The following is a 23,568-nucleotide window of genomic DNA, read 5'->3' as shown; positions in this document are numbered from 1 at the left end:
GTGAAGAATGTCAATGGTGGTTTAATGGGAATAGCACTGAATGTATAAAATGCTTTGGGCATTATGGCCATTTTCACGATATTGATTCCCCCATCCATGAGCATGGAATATTTTTCCGTTTGTTTTGTCATCTCTGATTTCTCTGAGCAGTGGTTTGTCGTTCTCCTTGAAGAGGTCCTTCACTTCCCTTGTTAGCTGTATTTTAGGTATTTCATTCTTTTTGTGGCAATTGTGAATGGGAGTTCATTCATGATTTGGCTCTCGGCTTGCTGGTGCAACAACACTTTTTATTTCATTTTATCACTACTTTTAAATTTTCTACATAAAGGGCACCCAGGGTAGCAAAGCCATGGCCCATCCCCACTTGATGTGCCCTTGGGGTTCCCCACTCTCCATTGCAGTCTCCATTACATTGAAGCTGGATGGTCAGGCTAGAGCCACACAGCTGAGCCTGTTATTAAGCCAGGCCTACAGTAACATGCATGTCTGCCCCTGATTGAATCTTCCCAACAACACTGTAAGGTTGTATAATCAAGCTCATTTTTCAGACGAGGAACCAAGGCTTAGGGAGGTGAGGAGACTTTCCCAATATCACACTAGGCAGTGGTGAAGCACGGATAAGTCCAGGTTTGCCTGACTTCAAGCACTTGTCCTTTACTGATCTGCACACCCACTTTGTTTCTTTCTGGTCAGTTTCCCAATTTTCTTAGTTTCTGGCCTGGGATCTATAGTTTCTGACCTTGGCTCATTCCCTAGGTTGGGGTACTGGGTATCTCTTCCCTGACTCAGACCTTTGATTTTCTGATCAACCATATTTAGGAATCTCTCTCTTTCCATGCTGCCTTTAGCTTTCCCAAGGAAGATCCCCCACCTAATCCAACCTAGCCTGTAGGAGGTCTTTGGATCTTGGAAGATTTGCCCCTTTTCTATGAACGGGATCTGAACAACAGGAAAATACAAGTATGTGTTTATATGGACTCACATGTGTGCTTGTGTGTGCATGTACATATTTGCGCAAGTATAAGTGGAGATCTAGCGGTGTGAAATGGCACAGAGGTGCATGGGATGGGGCAGTCCTATTGGGACAGAGTAATTAAGAGAGATATGGGAGAAAATCTAGGAGTGACAGATGCTGACTGGATGCCCTTGTACACTTTATGTTTCTTCCAGATAGATTTCCTGCCTGGAAGACCATTCCCCAGGTTAGCATTTCCTTTTCCTGCCTGATGCTCTTCAGAAACAGTTCCTGTGTTTTGCATCTTGAACATCCAGTCAGTGCTTAATCTAGCAATGCAATTTCCCCCATTTGCAAAATAAAGAGGCACTCCTCATTGGTTCTTCACTAGGTCTTCTCTCCCTTATCTCTCAGACTGTGGACCTTAAGACACAGGCCTCAGCACCTGCTATTCCTGTGCCACTGTGCAAATAGGAAGGCTTCCAGGGCACCAGGCTGCCAATGTCCTGATGCAAAAGATGGAACTGGGATAAAGATATATTTTAAATTAACAATGCCATTTAAGTGCTACAAAATGGTTTTAGAAATGGATTTTTAATTTCATAATTAATGCATATTCATTGAAGAAAATTAGAAAATCCATTTGTGCAAAACGATGAAATCTTACCAACCATGCAGGGAACCTTTGATAACCTCTTATTGCATCGTCCCAAAGCTTTTTCCATTAATGTGAATGTGTGTGTGTACGCATGTATTTTTATAACAAGCATATACAGTTTTATAATCTGCTTTTCTAAGGGATTGATTATTATGGCTTGGTATAGTTCAATAATTTTCCAGAAATGCAAATTTCTCTATATTATGCTTCCTTAACTTTTTGTATAATAATTTGATGCATCATTGACCAAACAAGTTACTATGGGTGGGTCAGGAGCAAGAAGAATCAATTTTTTAAAATTATGTTTCTGACCAAAGGTCTGCCTATTATGTACTGGCAGCTGTACATGAATCATTTCCTCTAATCCTTATGTTAGGTTGATTTTATTACTTTCATCATATAGATAAGGAAACCAGGCTTAAGAGGTTAATTAACCCACCCAAGGTCACATAGCTGAAAAGCAGCAAATCCATTCAGGTCTCTCTGACATCAAAATCTAGCTCTTTCCAACTTGCCTATCTATCAGTGAAATATAATTTGACTTGGGGTGAGCAGGAGAAGGGGCTAGCAATACTGATAATGTGATTTTTTACATTTATTTTTATTTTTTATTTTTTGAGACAGAGTCTCCCTCTGTTGCCCAGGCTAGAGTGCAGTGGTGCCAGCTTGGCTCACTGCAACCTCTACCTCCCAGGTTCAAGCAATTCTCCTTCCTCAGCCCCCCAAGTAGCTGGGATTACAGGCACATGCCACCACACCCAGCTAATTTTTGTAATTTTAGTAGAGACCAAGATTCACCATGTTGGCCAGGCTGGTCGTGAACTCCTGACCTCAGGTGATACACCTGCCTCAGCCTCCCAAAGTGTTGGGATTATAGGCGTGAGCCACCGCGCCCAGACATGATAATGTGATTTAGATAGTTAAAGAACATGTCCACCATTATCATGAGGCCCATCTGCAGCATTTGGTGTGAATGTCTCTGATGAAGGCTCATACAGAAGGTCAATCCTAGGATCTTAGTCTCTACTGATGAGCCTACCTTTTTAAAAAATTATTCAGCAAAGATAGCAGAAGAGATGACTTATATAGATGTTATACTCAGCCACATCTGAGAGCAGAACTAGTCTAGAATGTCACAGGTCCAGACCAACAGGAGCTGTTTTGGTGTGAGCAGAGTGGGTCTCACAGAAGTGGTCTTGGTGATCAGTTGGTGATGGAAGTTCTAGATCCATTGAGAGGTAAGTTCCAGACAGTGGCACACAGTCCAACAACTTGTACCAGCATCCCCAGCCTCTGACATTCCATGTTTCTGCTCCTGTGGCCTCCACAGTGCACATGCCAGCAGTTTACCTGGACCTCTGCCTCATCTTTCTTCTTTTGCGCTTCAATCTGCGTATTCGCTTCTTCCTCCACATGGCTCTCATGGAGCAAAGGTGTCTAAAAAGATGGTAATAAGGCTGAGAACTGAGCCTACTCTTAAACAACCCAACCTGCAATAGTATGCTTGTTGGAGCAAGGAGGAGACTGGGGAAACAGGCAGCCAAGCAGACTCATTAAAAGGCAATACTGTCTTTGCCTTCTTGGTACAGCAGGCAGATTATTTTTAACCCGGGCTCTGCTGACTGAAGATGATTGGCAACAATGCCAGCCCTACAGTGGACTTCAGGGAATGCCAAGCAAATACACTCAGGGTCTATTAAATTTATATTCTTCTTCGCAAAAGGGTCTCTTCTATTTTCTGTAAAAATTCAGGGTAAAACAGGTGAATTTCCCTGTGGTCACTCACAGGCATTGGCTGATCACATTCTGAAAGAGCAGGACAAACAATTATTCCATGTTAGGAATTCTTTTTTCTTCTGAGAATGAAACCAGAGAGTGTATGTGCCCACTTGCAGATTTTGGTATTTCTGCTATAAGAGTTGGAGGATTAGCACTCTATAACTTTACTCTTGCCTTAAAAGAGAGACAGTTATTTGCTAGTACTTCAGTTATTCATTTCCTTCAATGCTATAGTCATAACTCTAAACTAGTTTAATGTCTTTGAAGAAAATTAATTAGCTCTTGTGTTGATACTTCTAAAGTGCTTTAATGCAGGTCTGGTTTGTACTCAGCCTTTAAAAGAATTTCCATGGCAGCCATTTAACAGATAACAGACTTTTCTGGAAATGCCCAGTGCTTTGTAGCATTTGAAAAGGAACATGTTTGATGGACATTTGTGCAATTAAAAATATAATTATTCACTGATATAAGTGTACTATTAATTTTAAAATTCCTTTAAAATGAACGATATGTCTTATAATTCATCAAAAAATAATTCCATGGCCAGTGTGCTTAATTATAAGGAAAGTTTAAAGTATATGGCAGTACTCGGTAATCAGTGCTCAGAAAATCACCAAGTATTTAAAATCCCCAGAGTGAAATTCGTTTGCTCCTAGTAGTATATCCCTATGTTTGACAGATATTTTTGTTCCAAATGTTCTCCATTCATTCTTAAATCAGATCTGTCAAAAGCATTGAGCACCTGCTGTGTGCTAGGTTAATTTGTCCCTCATTGTTTTAAATAATCCTCAAACCCAATTCCACATAACAGGCAGTAGTAAAGGAGAAAAACATCCTCATTTTCCAGATGATAAAAATTATACTTTGGGAAAATTAATTTACAAGGCTAAAGTCATTCAGCTAATAAGGATCAGAACCAGAATTTGAACCCAGACCTTCAGCCTGTAGTGTCCAAATATACACCCACTTTGTTAAGGGGCTGCTGTGGAAATGTGACCAGTTGCACAGCCACATACATGCCCATCCCTTCTTTTTTCCTCATCTCTATGCCAGGGCTTAGGTGAAAGTTCCTAAACCTACTGATTGGAATCCAAATCCCTTCTGTGCTGCTGTAGCAGAATACCTGAGACAGGGTAATTTATAATGAATAGAAATTTATTTCTCAGAGTTCTGGAGCCCGAAAAGTCCAAGATCAAGACACCAGCATCTGTTGAGGGCCTTATTGCTGTGTGATCCCATGGCAGAAGGTGAGAAAGTGAGAGTGTAAGAGAGAGACAAAAGGAGGCTGAATTTGTCCTTTTATAAGGAATCCACTCCCATGATAATGAACCCACTCCCACCATAACAGCATTAATCCATATATGAGAGCCGAATACTCACAGCCTAATCACCTCTTAAAGGTCCTACCTCGTAAGACTGTACTGTTACAGTGGCAGTTAAATTTCACATGAGTTGGGAGGGGACAACCATTCAAATCATAGCAGAATCCTTGCCTTGTGCCCTGGGCATTTGTATTTTAAAAGCTTTTCAAGTCATTTTCATGTAGAAGGAGTTGAGAAACATGCTTACAAATTTATGAATCCAATTCCTTTGGCCTCTGCTCATAAATCTCATTTTCTGCAAACCATCTTCATTTTGCTGTTATTCCCTTTGGGATCCATCCCTCATAATTAATGTGGAGTAGCCCTGTAAGAAACTACCAGCTCCAGGAGACAGAATGATAGAATTGTGGCTTGCTTCCTTTCTGTCAAACTTACTCAATATCTTCTCACTTACTCAAATTTAGGTGAAAAAGCCAGTGACATTTTCCTAAAGCTAAGAAGCAGTAAGTATAACTGTGGAGTCAAAATATTGGTAATTGGAAGAACATGAAGAAAAGTCCCAAAGACGTTTTGTTTTGTTTTATTTTGTTTTGTTTTGAGACAGAGTCTCACTCTGTTGCCCAAGCTAGAGTGCAGTGGCGCAATCTCCACTTACTGCAACCTCCGCCTCCCGGGTTGAAGCAATTCTCCTGCCTCAGCCTCCCAAGTAGCTGCGATTACAGGCGTGTGCCACCATGCCCAGCTAATTTTAGTAGAGACTGGGTTTCACGATGTTGGCCAAACTCGTCTCGAACTCCTGACCTCAGGTGATCTGGCTGCCTTGACACAGACTTTTATTCAAATCCTTGTGACATGATTTTGGTTAAGCCATTTATCCTCTCAAACCTGTAAAATAAGGATAATCATAGAAACCTCTTTGAGCTGTCGGGAGGTCATGTATGGGTCTCAAATAAATCTAGGCCACCATCCTCCCATCCTGCCTAGCCAGGGTGTCACACTCAAAGGAAACAGAAATCAGTTCCAAAATACTTTGAAAAGTAACACATATATACTAAGAAGTGTCTTTAAGGATGGCAAACGAGACTTAGAAGGGGCAACACATGTATGATTAAGCCATGGACTTAAGAGTCAGATTGCCTAAGTTCAAATCCTGCTTTTCCCACTTACTGTTTGTGTTCCGTTGAGCAGGTTACCAAGGTCATCTCTGTGCCTCTGTTTCTTCATCTGTAAAATGGAGGTAATGATAGTATTTACTCTGTAGGACTGGAAATGACAAGAGGTGGAATGGCCAAGTTAGGACAAATGTTTTTGAGGCCTGCTGCATTGTTTCTTGGAGACCTATCTTGATTTTAGGTAGGCTAGAGCTTCAGAATTTAGATGCAAGACCTGTGTCTGTGCCCATTCTTCCTCCTACCACCCTGACAACCACCCTCACTTCTGCCCTAACATTCAGTCCCAATGGTCCTTAACCTCCGAGGACTCAGCTTCTCTTAAAGCCAAGGCCTAGAGGCTCAAGATTCAATATATTAATAGATATAAAGAACAGCGCTGGGACATAGTACTAAAAGTGTATGCTATGAAAATTATTATTGAAGTACCTAATACAGAGCAAAATATCCTTAAAACTCTTGACACAACCAAGTCCCCAAAGTCCCACATTGGGTGGCAGGTGTCCCAACCTCTCATCTCTTTCTCTCCTTCACACTCCTGACTCCTTTGCTGATACCCTCTACCTGCCCTTCAGGTATCTTCTTCACATTTCTCATCCCTGTGAGCTCAGGCTCTTTCATATATAATATAGTTTACCTGGTCTCCACTTTTCTTATTTCTTTAGTAAGCAACCTTTGCTCCTATCAGCCTAACAGAGGTTATCAAGGGGTTGGGGAGGCAGAAGGTTATGGAATGTTTTTGTCTCAGACACATACATATAAGCATAATATAATTATGATGCTTTCACCTGGTGGGCACTCTGTAATATGAGTCTGCTTCTCACTTTAATGTCCATTACTGAACAAGGGCAAAGCGACCCATTTCAGATATTTATGGAAAGTCTGATACCACCAATTCCTCCTGATTAACAGTGTATTAATTTGCCTGCCCAATGACTTTGGTCTGAAACCAGGAACATAAGTGGATCCACGGGGGTGGGGCACATGCCGTCTGAGACCTAGAATTGTGCTGTCCAACATGATAGCCACCAGCCACATGAGCCAATTTAAATTTAAATTAATTAAAATCAAATAATATTAAAACTTCATTTTCTTAGCGGCACATGTTAAGTGCTCAATAGCTACATGTCACTGGTACACTTCAGTCCATTGTCACTCCATTGGACAGCACAGACATGGAATATTCTCGATACAGCAGGATGTTGTATTGGGCAGTGCCAGTCTCTAGAGAGATCAACACAGCTTGACTTGCGTATTCACAGAACCTCATTTCAGGCCTTCCTAAGCCTCTAGGCCGTGCCTACAAAAAAGGCTGAGCCCCCAGAGGTTCAGGATCATTGGAACTGGAAGTTAGGGCGAAGGTGAGGATGGCAGTCAAGATGGTAGGAAGGAGTATGAGGACAAACACAGGCCCTGCATGTACATTCTGCAATATCTGGTCTACTTAAGATCAAAATGGGTCTCCCAAGAAACAAGGCAAGAGGCCTCAAAAAGATTTATTCTGCCCTCAGCCATTCCACCTCTTGTAACTAAACTGCTTGGGAAAGGAGCTCAGAGGTTATTTATTGCCTTTTAAATTGAAGTGGAAATTAGAAGTAATCATTAGGACATTTCAAAAAGAAAAATGCCTGAAATAAGTGATCAACAAGATGGATGCAAAAGAAAGTCTTCTGCCCTGAATTATCCAGACTGCTGCTTTGATTCCCATGTAGACACAGACTGAGAACTTGTTGCCCACCCTTGCTTGTGATTTCTTCACACTGTGAAGTGAGAACCGTAAGCGGTGGGAGTGGCAAAGACAGCAGGGAAGACAGGCTAGCAGACGTGGGCCAGGCAGGTGGCAGAATGTGGTTGAAGATCTCAGTATCAGTTGGTTCTTGAGAGGTTCCCAAGGCTGCTGAAACACTGACTGTCAAAGGCATTCTTTCCTCCACAGGGTCTCCTGCCTGGAGGCCTTTCTTTGCCACTGTCCCTCAGAAGTTTCCACACACAGAGCTGATGGGTGGGGACTTCTGTCCTTTTCTTTGTAGCGCATTTTTTAAATTATTATTTTAAAAAATTTTTTAAGTAAAACAAACTGAGGCAGATGCTTCTGAAATCTCCTGCCTCAGTTTCCCTCCTTTTTGTGCACCCTTTCCTACTGCTCCACAGAACCAAGACAGAGAGAGACAGACCCTGATGCTTATACAATAAAAACTTTTACTTGGGGAGGATCTGAGCTTATGCTTGCTGGGCATGAGTGGCATCTCAGGGTGCCCACAAGTCAGGACAGCAGCTGTCCAAAGTAGTCATGTGTCTGAGGAAGGACCAGGAGGGTGCATAGGCCCCACAATCTCTGTAGAATATGACTTTCCTCTCCAGGGAAGAACTATGGGATACAAAGCAGGTTGGCAGCTTTGAGGGCACTTGGGCAGCTTAAGGAAGCTTCTGAAGTCTTCTGCCTCAGTTTTCCTCCTTTTCCTGCTCCCTTTCCCACTGCTCCACGGAACCAAAACAGAGGGAGACAGACCCTGATCCTTATACAATTTGTAAGGCCTTCATTAGAAAAAAAGGATTAAAAAATGTGAAAACACATCAGGTACAAAAGTGAATATTTATTTAGACTTTCAAACTCCTGTAATCTTAGAAATTCAGAACCATTCCTCTGAGAATGGTTTTTAGGTGGTTTTCCAGAAATGAGTACATAGGAATGTTTCCTGATGGCAATGTAGCATTTCTCTCCACCTAGAACATTCTACAGCTCCTTGCAGCAACTATCATTCACAGGAGCTGTGCAAGTGAGGATTTCTGGAGCTCAAACTTTATTAGCTTCACAGCGAATCCACCTCTGACCACAGATTGTAGGCCTGTGGGATGGAGTTGGAGGGTGACCCCAGGTTTTGCAGCCCTGCATTTTTTCTTTTACAAATAAAAAAATGACCCCAGAAAAGTAGTTTCTCCACTATCCCACAGTTTTTAACACTGGGAATGAGAACCCAGATCTCCTCTTCCCAGCCTGTGTTCTGGCCTCTAAACCACTGAGTTTGATAGGAGGTAGTATCAGAAAGTGGTCAGAGCTCCAAGCTTAGAGTCAAAAAAATTTGAGATAAAAATCCCTAACCTGCCTTGTTAGCAGTGAGATCTTGGGCAAGTCCCACGGCTTCTCTGAACCTTAGCTCCTAATTAAAAACAGAGAGAGTATTCTCGACCCCTTGTTGTTGAGTACATTAAGTGAAATAATATATATGAAAATGTATACAATGTAGTAGGTGCTTAATAAGTATCAATTGCCTCGTCTCCAATGCCATCCCAAGAAGTATGCCTTTCTACTAGGAGAGTATGTGTTAGGGAAAGAGAATGTGAAATTAAATGATGTAACTAAAATTTCTTAAATTATTTTTTGCAAGTCTAAATGAAAAGGAGCCATGTATCCTTATATCATCTTTGCAATTCAAACAACCTAGGTGTCAGGTCTTCAGAGTAAAAAATCGCTATAAAATTAGCTCTAACCACAAAGAAAATAAAGTATAAAAATGATTTGCAATTGATATTTTCTGCATTCTTCTTATGATATCTTCATGGCTACTTTTACATTTAAAAATATGAATTTAAACAAATATTTAAAACATAAGGTATTGGTTCTATTTCCTGTTTTCCCTCATGCCAGAACAGATTTCATGCTGTCATATACACATTCAAGCAGAAAGCCATTTCGCTTTTTCCATTTGTTTTCATTACTTTTTTTCTATATTTGTTCTTTGACACTGTTTGTATTGAAGCCAGGGTTTGCCTTCTTTTCACTTTATCTCTCCATGGCAACAGATAGATTGCAACGCCACACACAAAAATGCAGAATTACAACCTCCCTGCCAGATCAGGCAGAAAGAACTGTGTACGGTATAACTAGTGATGGAAATAGGATAGTTAATGAATAAGCCAAATCTTTCCATTTCAGGCAGAATATAAAACATAATTCCTTTTTGCATCTTTTCTTTTCTCCCTAGGAAAGACCCCTAGCAGACACTCAAGAATTATTTGTAGAATGAAGGACTGATTGGCTATTACCACTTCCTTTTCTAAGTGCTTGCCAGTCATGTGCTTAATAAGCAATTTGAGAAATTGTAACTGTAATTGTTGCTGTTTATTGAATGCTCTCCATCTACTGTGCACTGTACTAAGTGCTGTATATACATGAGTTCACTGCACCTTCACATCCCTATAAAATGGTCATTTTCATCTGTTTGCAGATGAAGAACCTGAGCCCAGACAGCTAGGAAGTGAAGGAACTGAAATATGCTCCTTTACAGTGTGTCTGACACCAGGCTTGGGTTCCTAACCTCTCTGTTGGCACACTAGTCCAGAATTTGGCAGGGAGATCAACATCAGTTCCACTGGCCTATTCTTTTCATAAGCTACCACTCCTATCTCCATGTTAAAAGGGGGTACATTTGTTCATCACTGATGTTTTCCCCATGTTTTCAGAGGGTTCTGACAGTGGCTGTCTATTACAGTCCCAAATTTCCTTCAGTGTCTAGGACTCGTCTCAATCCAGTGGTCTGAATTCATCTGAAGTAGCTACATGTCCTCTTTCTTTATAATGTCTGCTATAGTCCTTCCAGATCAAGTCCAACTTCTTTGCTAAAGATTATTTTCTTTGATGATTCATTCTCCTTAGAAGCACTTACAAGGTATTGACATTGTTTGGGTTCATGGTGTTGAATTCTGTGTGACATCGATCAGCTTGTTACTGAGCTTCAGTTTTCCTCATCTGTAAAATGAGAATGTGGTCATATGGTATCAAACTTCTGGTAGTCTTCAGTGCTTAAGAAATGTTACTTGCCTCTTTTATTGCTCTTTGGACAGCAAAAAAGAGATTATGCTTTAGATATGTTATCTTAAATATCACCTAAATAGGTTTTATCTGACCACTTGCTCTAAGTAGAAACCCCTCCTTTGTTATTCCCTATCATCCACACACAATTTGTTTCCTCAATAGCAATTATCTGGAATTTGGGTATTCGTGTTGCTTATTGTCTTTCTTTCTTCCTTCCTGGACCATGCTCCATGAGGATAGTAACAAAATGTTTTATTTCCCAGCTGTATATTCACCTCACCATCTAGTAGTGACTGTTGCATAGTATTTGCCCAATAAATACTTGTTGCATGGATTTTAAAAGTGAATGAATCATTCTTCTTGCCTCCCCACTCATTCCTTATTAAAGTCAGTATAATGTGCCACCATATCTTCAGTCACCAGGCTCACAACTCAGGCGCCATCTTTGATTTTTCTTCAATACTTACCCCAAAGTCTTGTTGATTATTTTATCTGCAATCTATTTCAGACCAATTCTTTCTTTTCCAGTTGTGTAGCCTCTATTGAGTCCAGACACTTTTATGTGACCCCTAAATTATTGCAAAAGCCTCTTGAATACATTCTCTTTAAGATCTCTGTCCCACCCAGTTCTCCTATAAAAGCATTCAGGATTCTTTTGTTTTGTAATTTACTGCAGCATTATGTTTCTTTAAGGATAGTTTTGAAATCCCTTCATCGTCATTGAAATAGCCCATTTTCTCATTCTTTTCAAAACCACACCTAAACTAGAAAAATCCATAGGTCTCTGATATAGGGCTTACTAATTTCTTCCCCAAATTTTCTTTTATACTACTCTCCTCCCAGCTGAAATCCCTTCTCCAAGCCTTTCCCTCAAAACTTTTCCTTTCCCTATAAACCCCTACTTTGAAATTCGTTTTTCATGATTTGAGATGTAGCTTTTCTCTCAGCTCTATCATTAGCTAGTTTGGAATCACAGATAAATCCTCAATTTCCATCTGTTTAGGCAAGTTACTGAAAATGCTTATATAGAAATGCTCCCCAAAGATCAAATTTCCTGGGATTCGTGGTGCTATTGTTAATTAAGGCTTCCCTTTTGCTTAGTGCCCAGGGAGCCTCACAACTTGTAATAAGGCACCAAAGTAAGATCTTAGGTGGGTGAGGAACATGTCTTTCTTTTGTGAAGTGGGAAAATGACTACTGTGAACAGGAACCACTTCTTAGGCAGACCTCATTTAATAAAACACAAAGTTTAATAATAATAATAATATGGAAGTTCAGGATCTAGAAATGGATCCTCTTCAAATATCTGTGCTCAAGTACCCTTTGAAAAATACTTCTACTCCTCTAGAAATACAAATGCTCCAGTTTGAAGATCACTGGACTAGAAGATACTTGAAATTCTTTTCAATATAAAATTCCATGTAATTCACATTTAAGGCACTATCTGGGCACCCTGTGAAGTGCAAGTTCTGGAATGAATCTGCATGCAGATACCAGTGTATTCCACCAATTACTAGTGTGTGATCTTGGGCATGTTACTCATCCATTCCTTGGCTAAGTGGAAATAATAATAGTACCTGTCTTATAAGCATATTGTGAGGAATAAATGAGTTAATGCAGATAAAGCACTTAGAGCAATGTCTATCACATGTTAAGTATTTAGGAATTATTTGCTGTGATTGCTGCTGCTGCTGTTGCTGCTGCTGCTGCTAATACGACTAACATAACTAGAGAGATGCCCTGGCAAGAGTCTGAGAAGTCAGTCATATCTGTATGGTTGAAAAGTTATCTGCACACAGGTGGTAATGAAACTGTATGTCATTTCTATGGAAATTCTTTCATTGAACAAATGCCTATGGATCAACCACTGGCTCTGTGCTAGCTGTTGAAGAACAAATAAGTCAAAGCTCTTATACTCTAGGAGCTAACACCCTGAAAGGGAAAGTTAAGTCAGCGCATGCTATTAAGGGACAAAATGATTGGTTAGAAAGGAAGTTACAGGAAGTTAGAAAAGGGGAAAGCAGTGAGGACTGAGGCCTAGGAAACTGAGCTATGCTGTAAAGGAAAATTTGATTTGGATAAATGTGGGAGGAGCTAAACACAGGGAAGCTTTCATATCACCCACAGCCATAGTATCTGGGGAAGAAGAGCTAGTATAGAAAATTAGGTTGATGAGAGAAACAAAACTAACTCAGTCAGCCAGCATTTAATCTTAGCAAGAAAGGAATAATGGTCCCAAGCCAGCAAGACGACAATTGATAAGGATAAATGCGAAGTCCTGTTCTCATGTCCAAAATGTGAACTGCACAAGTTCAGAACTGGGTAACCCTAACATGATAGTAGTTCATATGAGAAAAATTCAGGAAATGGTAAATTAGGGATCAATTGATTACAAGCTTGGTATGAATAAGAATTTTTCAGCCTGGGCTGAAATTACCAACCCAACCTAGGAGGCTGCTGACCATCAGGGAGATCATTGTTCAGTGTGAGGTTTTTCAGTACCCTTGAAGTGACTTTTGAAAAGACTATTCAAGGGATTAGGTTTGGTTTTAAATTTTAATATGTGATACTTTAAGATATGTATTTTAAAAATTGATTTCTGAAGCTTTTAAGTTAAGGTGACAAAGCCTATCACTCAATTATAGCAAATTTAAACAATCTTTTTTAACACTTTTATTTTAGGTTCAGGGGTACATGTGCATGTTTGTTATACAGGTAAGCTCATGTAACAATCTCATATATATATTGTATTTTTAGTAGAGATGGGGTTTTACCATGCTGGCCAGACTAGTCTCGAACTCCTGACCCCGTGATCTGCCTGCCTCGCCCTCCCAAAGTGCTGGGATTACAGGTGTGAGCCGCGCCCGGCCTTAACAATCATTTTTAAAAGGACTTTGAAATAATACTTGGCCCTACCTATGAACTTAAAGACCTTAAAACATTTGAACTGTATTTATAAATTTAACATAGCTTTTATATTTTGGCAAATCTCTTTAACCACTGACTTACAAGACAAAACTTCCCAGGCACTTAATATTAAAATAATATATTTATAAATATGATGTCCCAAATTTTCCTAAATGTTCTAATACTGTATATAAATTTAGTAAGATTTTCAGTTAAAATTGTAAGTCTAAGTCAAGTTCTCAATTACACATTTTAAATTGGGTTAACAAGAATGACCCTCAAAAATTTTTCTAATTATTTCAAATACACAAATTGCTAACTATACACCAATTTCATGATATAAAAATATTAATATGCTACGTTTGATTCTTCTTAAAACATATCTACACAATTCCAAATCTTCCAAGATAGGAAACGGTTTAGCCTTTAAGTTAATTATTTTATTATCCTGTACAAATTTTGGGATTACCCACTCATATAATGTGTATAATGTGGAAAATGACCTTCTCAGAATGAGATTACAAAATGATCAGAGATTTTAGTGGGGAGCCATTTGTATTTTCTTTTTTGGAAAACTCGATGAAATGCTTTGTACCCAATTAGTTTTTATCGTAATACTATGTAATGTCAGAGTGTTTATGAGATGAGAGAAGAGGGAGAAGGGAGGACAAGAAACCCATTTCCCTGGATCCAAGTTCTATACTATCCCTCATTTTTATTCTTCGCCTAGATATCTGCAGTTCCTACCCAAACTGATTATTTGACTGGAGTTTGCATTTCTTTGGTTCTTAAGATAAATAAGTGCTTTTCCATCTAACTCTAAAAGTCCTTATACTTGGTGGAACATTCTAATTTTTTTTTCACGTACTGGTGATTGCTTTAGGATCACACAACTTTTGCAATTTGTGTTTGCAACTAAATTCCGGGTATCTCTCCAGGTTTTGCCTTGCTTTTCATCCCAATCTGCAAGGTCATACTGCCAATAGTCCAAATCCATGTAATTTGGTGCTGGGCAGACCATGTAAAGTATTTTCTGTCCAGCACTGCTCCAGGTGCTTTAAAAGAGATCATGACAATGAACTGAACTCCTTCCAATGACAGCTATCAGAACTGTCCTGAGGACTGGACAAAAATGTCTATGTGGAAGGGCAAAAGGGAGGGTTTAGGAAGACATAGCAACCTGCAAATGTATGAATGACTATCCCGTGGAAGAAGGAGTAGGGTTTTTTATTTGACTCCTGAGACCGCTGGATAGATGTAACAGAGTGGCAAACTCTTAAGGAAGAGCTTTTTCTAATAATTGGCTTTTCTCACAAAGGAATAGATTACCTTGGGAGAAAAGTGAGCCCCTAGACACTGGAAGCATCCAAATGAACCTGGGTGCCCATGGGTCAAGGAGGTGCTAGAAGAATTTTAACAATAGTCATGAGGTTGACTTAAAGAATGTATAAAATCTCTTCCACCTTTGAAAACCTCTGATTTCAGAAAACAGAGTTCACAAAGCTAGATGGCTCATAAAAGGCATCTAAATGTCAAAAACGTAATTGTGTTGTTAGATTGCCCCACTTACTGGACCATCGGCATTGCAAACCTCCTATGCTGAAAGCCGCCTTTCTTCCTGGGACAGAAAGCCCTTTGAGTTCTACAGAGAGATCAGAAATGGAGATGGATTAGGGAAGTGAGGTGGAGGGAGAAGGAAGGGAAAGATTTGTGGCAACAGCTGGAAGACATTAGAGCCACAATAGAAATTAAAAGGAATGGATACGCTGAGCAGAGAAAGAAAACATTACTAAGCTGCACTTTAAGAAGGGGAAATGGTGAACAAAGTTTTATCTCAAGACTCTTGCCTTCGAAGATGTAGGCGTGTGTGTGTGTGTGTGTGTGTGTGTGTGTGTGTGTGTGTGTGTAGAAAGAGAGAGAGAAACAAATAATGATAATTTGACCTAAGGATATCAAGGACAAAGTAAATTGTTTGGACACTTCATTAGTATTAATCATTATATTATATTTTTATAATAGTCTTAGCTAACATCTATTAATCCCTGCTCAGTGACAGGAGCCACATCAGGCATTTTCTATACTCTATCCTGTTCTACACCAGCTACAGATTCACTACAGTTTAGGAATCTGAGAAGAGACGAAAGCCTAAAGATCATTGTAGAAAGATGTCCATTGACTATTCATCAGATCACGCAATTAAACCTTCAGGTTCTCTGGTCAGAAACCTGGCTTTGAAACTCAGCTTCACCATTTTACCAGGTTTCAAAAACTTAACTTCTTAAACTTTTCATTTTTCAAGATGTAAAACATCAATAAATTACATACCCACTATTTCACAGGAAAAGTTAGGAAAACTAAATGAGGAAATGCATGTAAAGTGACGACTACAATACCTGGCACGCAGTAAGTGCTCAAGGCACAGGAGCTACTCTTCTATCACAGGGGTAGACAAATGTTTTCTTCGAGGTGCCAGATAGTAAATATTTGAGGATTTGTGAGCCATACAGTCTCTGTCACAACTACTCAACTGCCCAAGTACTTCATTTATAGACAATGAAATATGAATGTAATAAAAGTTTCACATATCACAAAAGATTCTTCTTTTTTTTAACTATATAAAAATATAAAAAACATTCTTAGCTCACAGTCTGAGAGCCGTAGTTTGCTGACCCCATGCCAGCATTCAAAAAACCTTTGCCTCCACTCCACAATAGCCACAAGGCAGGCTTCTCAGGCCATAGACCTTGTCCCCAGAAGAATACCCTTTCCTCTCTAATATCTCATTTTCTCTCTTCAGCTACAAAATGAAAAAAAAAAAAAAGTCTTTGCTAAGTGTCCCTACTGTGCTGAATCTTGCAAGGAAAATAGACTGCCCCTTTGGCAGTTTCAACCCTGGTAAGAGGCAAGGAACAAACCGATGGAAAGTTGATGGCCAAAGCCTGCAGAAGCACGCTGTCTCCCACCCTCCACACACATCCGTCAGAACCTGGCTGCCTCCTCACTAGGGCATCTGCACACTCCGTTGTTTTCTTCCCAGTGCTGCAAGATTCTCTCCCCAATCTAGATCCCATGGCAACTTGCTTGAAGCAACTTGCTTTCAAGCAACAGGCTCCATTAAAGTTAGAAAAGTATAAATTGATCAATATAGGGAAACACAGCCTGAAAAAGCCCCTTTTGTGAGCTTTTTATTACGGCCTTTTTATCAGAGCCGTGTTAATGGATGACTTCTCAAATAAATTAACAGCAAGGGGTATCAGCAAGGCATTTTATAACACGTAAATATATGCACTCTACATTTTTCCTGGAGAGTTACTTGGCAATATATATCAAGATTTTTAACGTCACCATTCTTTTGACCAGGTAATTAACCTTCCGAGAATGTGCCCTAAGGATATAGTCATACATATAACACAAAAATTTATGAACAAGATGTTCACCACAGCCTGTGTCCCTCAGGCTAAAATCTTGAAACTAACTGATTGGCATAATCGGGCCCATGTTTTTTCTCCCTTTGGCCTATCTCTGGTCCAAACAGCTAAGACTGAAAGGGTTAGGAGAGGAGCAGGGTCTTGTGGTAATCAGGGTGGTCCCTTTAGGGGACTGTGAATAGAGTGATAACACTTTTCACACAATAATATTTAATGACACAGGAAAACAGTCACACTATAATGGCAGACGAGAAGAGCAAGCTATAAGCTGTACATATGATAGATCTTAACTTTGAAAATAGTTATTCATAAAGAAATAGATATTTACCAAAATGACTTATTCAGTAACTAAGTTATATGTGAACATGTAATCAAAATCTATTTGTAACAAAATTCTCAGAGTTATTTCTCTCCTCTTACAAACGTTTCATACGTGCCCCTCCTGCCACATGTCACTCATCAGTTCTGTGGTCTATTCATCCCAGCATATTGCCACCACCAGTGATAGCCAGGATTTGTTCCTTTGTTTCCTTAAGGCTAAGAAGAAAAGGCAGTACAAACATAAGGTTTTTGACATATATCTACAAGTAGAAGTTGTATAGTACAATGAATTTTGTAATGTGTTCAATTATTTTTTAAGTAACCTGAAGATATATAACACAAATGCACGTATACACCTTTGCACACACACACATATACATACACACAGACAAAAACACTAGAAGGAGGAACACCAAAATGCAAATGGTTATTATCTCTAGGTGCTGAAATTAAAGATTACCATTGTATTTTGTTTCCTTCTTCCGATTTTTCTATATTTTGTTGATTGGTTGCATCTACAAACGAGCATGCATTTTTTATAATAATAAACAGTAAATTTTTAAAAAAGATACAAGTATTAGTATTTTTTTACAAAAAGTAAGTAATAATCTTGACCATACCAGGCCCCAAGCCACCACCCATCCCCACATCTCCACCCTGCCTTTTCTCTGTTTTTATTTGGGGAAAGTAGAGCCTCATTGAAGGAAGATGCAAAGCCATACTGTCCGGCCCTGCTATGTACTCTGTGCTGATATCTTCTACTTGATTCCCCAGTTCCACTCTCCCCTTCACTCCACTCCATGGCCCTGTAGACTGATCTGTAGAGGTCTGCGTTAACCAGGCTCCTCTGCCCTCTGGCATCAGTTGGATTTGGCCAAGGTGTGGTGTGTATCAGCAGGGTCTCTGGAAAGCCATAGCTTCACAGCTCCTGTCAGGCAGCTTTCTCTGTACTTCTCATTCCTTAAGCCCTTGTAATTGGTTTTTCCCCTTTCCCCTTCAGGCTGGTAAAGGCTCCCTGTTCTCTCACTGCTCCAGGATTCCGCACCATCCCTTGTCACATTCCCTAAGCCCTGTCCACACCACTGAAATCAACCTTTTATTAAACTCTCTTTAATTGCCCAGCTTGAGTGGGCCATCTGTTTCCTGCTGAGTCATGGACAGACAGATACTCACGTTGCTGTACACATCGTGGCCCTTAGTACTCACTACCTGTTTACATTAATCCTACTGACTCTCCAGGGCTCTCCCACAATAGTATCCTTACCACAAGCATAGCTGACTCCTGCAATTCCTCAGGCCTCATCAGACTTAATTTCCCCCTAGACATCTATCCTTGGGATCAGAATGAGGGCTCTCACAGGTTCCATATTATCTCTTTCCGAGGGCTGCCCCAATGTGGGCCCACTGCCCAGACTGCAGTGACACCCCAGATATTTCACCACTGTTCCTTTTTCCTTTCCATCAAATAAGACATTGTTCACTTTTGTTCTTAATCCCCAAATCCAAGCTTTGGCAACAGTCAACTCCTGGATTGAAGAAAATTTCCTCAACCCCAATTAATGTGTCCAGCTCATAAGCAGTTTTGTCTTGTGCTCCTAGTTTCTCCATTTAGTTCAGAGGTTGTGATACCTCTTCTTGTCATCGTCTCTATGAAGGTAATGGCCTAAATCCTAAAGGGGTTGGGATGTGGCAGGAAGTAGGAGAGGAATCAGGGATAATCCCAGCCATATATGCTGGTATATGACATGTGAATTGTTCATGACACTCACTTAAAGAAATAGCACTTTTGCTCACTTTTTCTAAATGAATGAAATATGACTCTAAGTCTACATATCCTGAGGCTAGAGGTGTCTGTTATAAGTGAGTGGTGGTAGCTCCCATTTAGTAGGCTCATATAACAACCCTTAAGCTCATAAAGCACCTGGAAAATGGGGGCAGTACTTGGATCTAATTCCATGTAGTTGTTATAATTATCATTGGTCTTTCTACAATGCGATGCCTCTGTCCAGTGCTGATTCTCCAATGTCTGCCTGGCACAAGGCACTCCTCTGGGTGGGCTGGCTTCATGTTCTTTTACGGGGAACTTCACCAATCGCAGGTTCTACTATAGGGTACTGTATTCGTTATCTATTATTGTTTAATAAACCTCCCCAAAACTTAATAGCTGAAAACAATGATTTTCTTATATCTCACGATTTTGGAGGTTGGCTAAATTATTCTTCTGCTGGTCTTGCCTGGGCTGATTCATGTGGCTATATTCAGCAGGTGCATTGGCTAGGGGCTGGCTCAGATGAGAGAGCTGGGATGACTGGGCCTCTTTTCCCACATGATCTTCCCTCTGGCTGTCTTCATGGCATGGTGGTCTCAGGATTCCAAGAGGGTGAGAACAGAAGCTGTGTGTTCTTTTAAGGCTTAGCCTCGGAAGTTGCACAATGTTATTTTCACCACATCCTGTTGAAAAAATGAAGTCGCAGGGTCAACCCAGATTCCAGGGGCAAGAAAATGGACTCCATCTTTCTTTTTTTTTTTTTTTGAGATGGATTCTCGCTCTGTCGCCCAGGCTGGGGTGCAGTGGTGCAATCTTGGCTCACTGCAACCTCTGCCTCCTGGGTTCACGCCACTCTCCTGCCTCAGCCTCCTGAGTAGCTAGGACTACAGGCGCCTGCCACCACACCTGGCTAATTTTTTGTATTTTTAGCAGAGATGGGGTCTCACCCCGTCTCTGGGGTTAGCCAGGATGGTCTCGATCTCCTGACTTTGTGATCTGCCCGCCTTGGCCTCCCAAAGTGCTGGGATTACAGGCATGAGCCACCACGCCCGGCCTAGACTCCACCTTTTGATGAGTGACATGGCAAAGTCATATTGCAAAACGACATGCAAAATAGAAAGCATTGTGCCATGTTTGGAAGCAATCTACCAGAGAGGAGGGGGGATATAAAATATCTCTTAATTTTTCATGATAAACCTCTAGTCAACAAAGAAAGATACTATTAATTTCTTAATCAAATTGTTTTTCCCAGTTATAATTTTACCATAAGATATATTGTGTAAGAGTATACATAAAGTATAATTTTAAAATAATAATAATTTTAAAATTAAACTAACCTATCTCAAGAAATATAGCATTCCCAATACCTTGAAAGTCACCTAGATGCTTCACAATAAATGGCCCCTCTCTCCAGTCCTCTCTAGTGGTAACCACGACCCTATATTTCATGCTTGTTATTCCCTTGTGTTCTTGTTTTTGTGACCACAGCTCACTGCTGTGGTCATATAACCTCAGTCTCCTGGCCTCAAGCAATCCTCCCACCTCGGCCTCCCGGGTAGGTGGGACTACAGGTATGTGCCACCACACCTGGATAATTTTTGTATTTTTTGTAAAGACGGGGTTTCACCATATTGCTCAGGCTGCTTCCAAACTCCTGAGCTCAAGGGATCTGCCCACCTTGGCCTTCCAAAGTGCCGGGATTACAGGAATGAGCCACTGTGCCTGGCCCTTGTGTTCTCTAGAGTTTTTACCACAGGAGTTGGTATGCCTAACTATGTATTACTTAGTTTTGCCTGTTTGTTGAACTTCACATAAAATAAATCATTCAGTAGTTTGATTTCATCACTCAGTATTGCTTTTTACATTCATTCATATTAATGTGTATAGCTGTAGCTTTTTCATTTTCATTTATATAGAGTTTTCCATTGTGTGAATATATATTAATTTATTTATACATTTTACTGCTACTAGACTTTAAGTTTTTCCAATTTATTAAAAAACTATTATGAGCAATGCTGCCATGGACTATTTTTTAACATCTTCTCGGGTATGCATACACAAGAGTTCATCTAGGGTATATTCCTACTCCTGAAATAATTCTGGGTCATGGTGTACACAATGTTCAGCTTTACTAGGCAATACCAAACTATTTTCCAATTTACCCTCTTTCTAGTATTGTATGAAAAGTCTCATTGCTCCATATCTGGGTCAACATGTGACATCATTGAGCTAATTTTTTCCAATTTGCTGATCATTAATTATTATCTCATTATGGATTTAATGGGCATTTTACTCATTAATGGAGTTGCTAATATTTTCTTAAGCTTATTAATCCTTTCTGTTTATTCTTCTGTGAAATGTCTGTGAATATATTTTAACCAACTCTGCTGAATTTTTATTATTTTTAACAATTCTTTACATAATCAGGAATCTGTCCTTAGTTATGTGTATTGAAAATAACTTCTCTCCCAGTTAATGGCTCATCTTTTTACACTTGCTAAATTCTTTCCCTAAATCACCCTGGTATACATCTAATTATATTGAGAATGATCCCACTTCTCCAAACCCAATCTCTTGTCTTGGAACCAAGTTTGTACACCTCAACTCCCTTTCTTGGGAAAAATTCATTTCCATCGGGCTAGAGACACTTATTCAAATAGACTCCCAGTAGGTTCACTCATTCTGCAACATGCCCGGAAAGTTACGAATCCTTGTTTCTTGGAAAACACCCTTAGTTCTGCAAGTTGTGCCACTATGAATGGGCCAAACAAGCCACGAATGGTGTGAGTGAAAGAGAAGGCCTCCCAGTGCCACAACTGGAGTGATGAGGAGACCAACAAACTGCAGAGAGCTGGAAGGATGAAGTATGGGTTTGGTACCTACACTGGAAAACCACCTCTCTCTCCCACTCTTCAGTCTCCATTGTTTTTGTTTTTGTTTTTCTCTGTCTCTTTATTAGGGTAGTCCTGTTTCTTCTTCATGGCAAACCCCAACAGCCTGGCATAAGGCATTTTCCATCACACTGACAAATAACGAAGTGTCCAACCAAAACCTTGGTGGGAATTTTTGAGCAGGTTTTGACGTGCCTGCTCGTCTGCCTTCACTTAGGCCTTTTCAAAGCATTGCTTTTGGGAAAGTACCTGTCTGTAATCTCGTTTTGTTTATTTTCTCCTTCATGTTCAACAGAAGGAACATTATACTCTATCTCCTTCTGAACCTTCCCAAGCAGACCTTCAGGGTCACCTTGGAGTATTCTTAGGTTTTTGTCCTTTACCTCTAAAAGCTCACCAACTCTCCATGAACCCACAATATTTTTAGAAAGCAACATGGGGAGTGCCATCTAGGTGGGAGAGGCTGTATAGCCACTGCAGAGTATGCAGAGGATTAAAAGAGCTTTCTAGCTTGTCAGTACATAAAGACATCTGGAGTGAGAAAGCTAAAAAACCAAGTTTAGGAACAGTTTAAGCAGGTTCTCAGGGCAGCCACTAGACCCTCATCACCAGGGTTCTCTCCACACAGCGCCTGACTCATAGTGGTCGCTCCATGAATGTTGGTTCAGTAACAGACACAAGGCAGCCTCCCTCGGTGCCCCCACAGCCAGCCCCTCTGGGGTCGCACCCTCTGCCTGGAGCTCTGCCTCACCAACTAAAGCCCTGTTCCATCTTCAGGAACTGCTTCCTCTCACCTGCTTTGGCTTCATCCTTCCCTATGTACGCCACTTGGCATCATCCTCTCAATTTAAACATTTAGGCTTTCACAAAAGTAAGGAAAAGAGTGTGATTAGAGTTTCCAAATTAGAGTTTTGGAAAACTTGTATTCTTCACTGACAACTGAACTGCTTGTGAATATCTAAAGGCTTTCCTGATGAGATCCACGGTAGTAACAAATGCATTTTTTTGATATTGTAGAATGAAACATATTAACATTTGCAACACCTACAGAACTCAGTAATCAATAATTTCCAAATGAAAAATTCACTATGTTACATAAATTACGTACAAGAAGCTTCTGAGGTATAGCACTGCACACACACTAGAGGCTGGGACCATCAAGGAAGGCCTAGCAGGAACAAACACATGTTCAGAGCTCCCTAATTACCCTGCCACACTAGTCATGAGAAAGCTTCTGTCTTGCTAGTCTGAAACCTCACTGGTGGCAGAGTTGGGTGGAAGGGAGGTTGAAGGCAAGGGCAGGCTCTTGGCAGTAAGACAGCAGCTCTAGCTTGAGGCTAGGACTGGTGAGATTCACCTGGGACTGCAGAGCTCTGATCGTCTGTACCATTCATTAAGCTTTGAATCACATGTTGGCTTGCAGCAAATTTTGATATTGTTGTCTTATGTCTCTATTTAGTTCTTGGATTCTCATTTCCCTTATTACGGTTATATATCCTGCCTTACCAACTACACTCAAGTTCTCTTATAAGAGCAGGACCCTAGGGATACACCTCT

The sequence above is a fragment of the Rhinopithecus bieti genome, unplaced genomic scaffold (genome assembly GCF_001698545.2).
Source record: "Rhinopithecus bieti isolate Rb0 unplaced genomic scaffold, ASM169854v2 scaffold_26871, whole genome shotgun sequence".
Taxonomy (NCBI): Eukaryota; Metazoa; Chordata; class Mammalia; order Primates; family Cercopithecidae; genus Rhinopithecus; species Rhinopithecus bieti.
Note: the sequence above shows the minus strand (reverse complement) of the source record.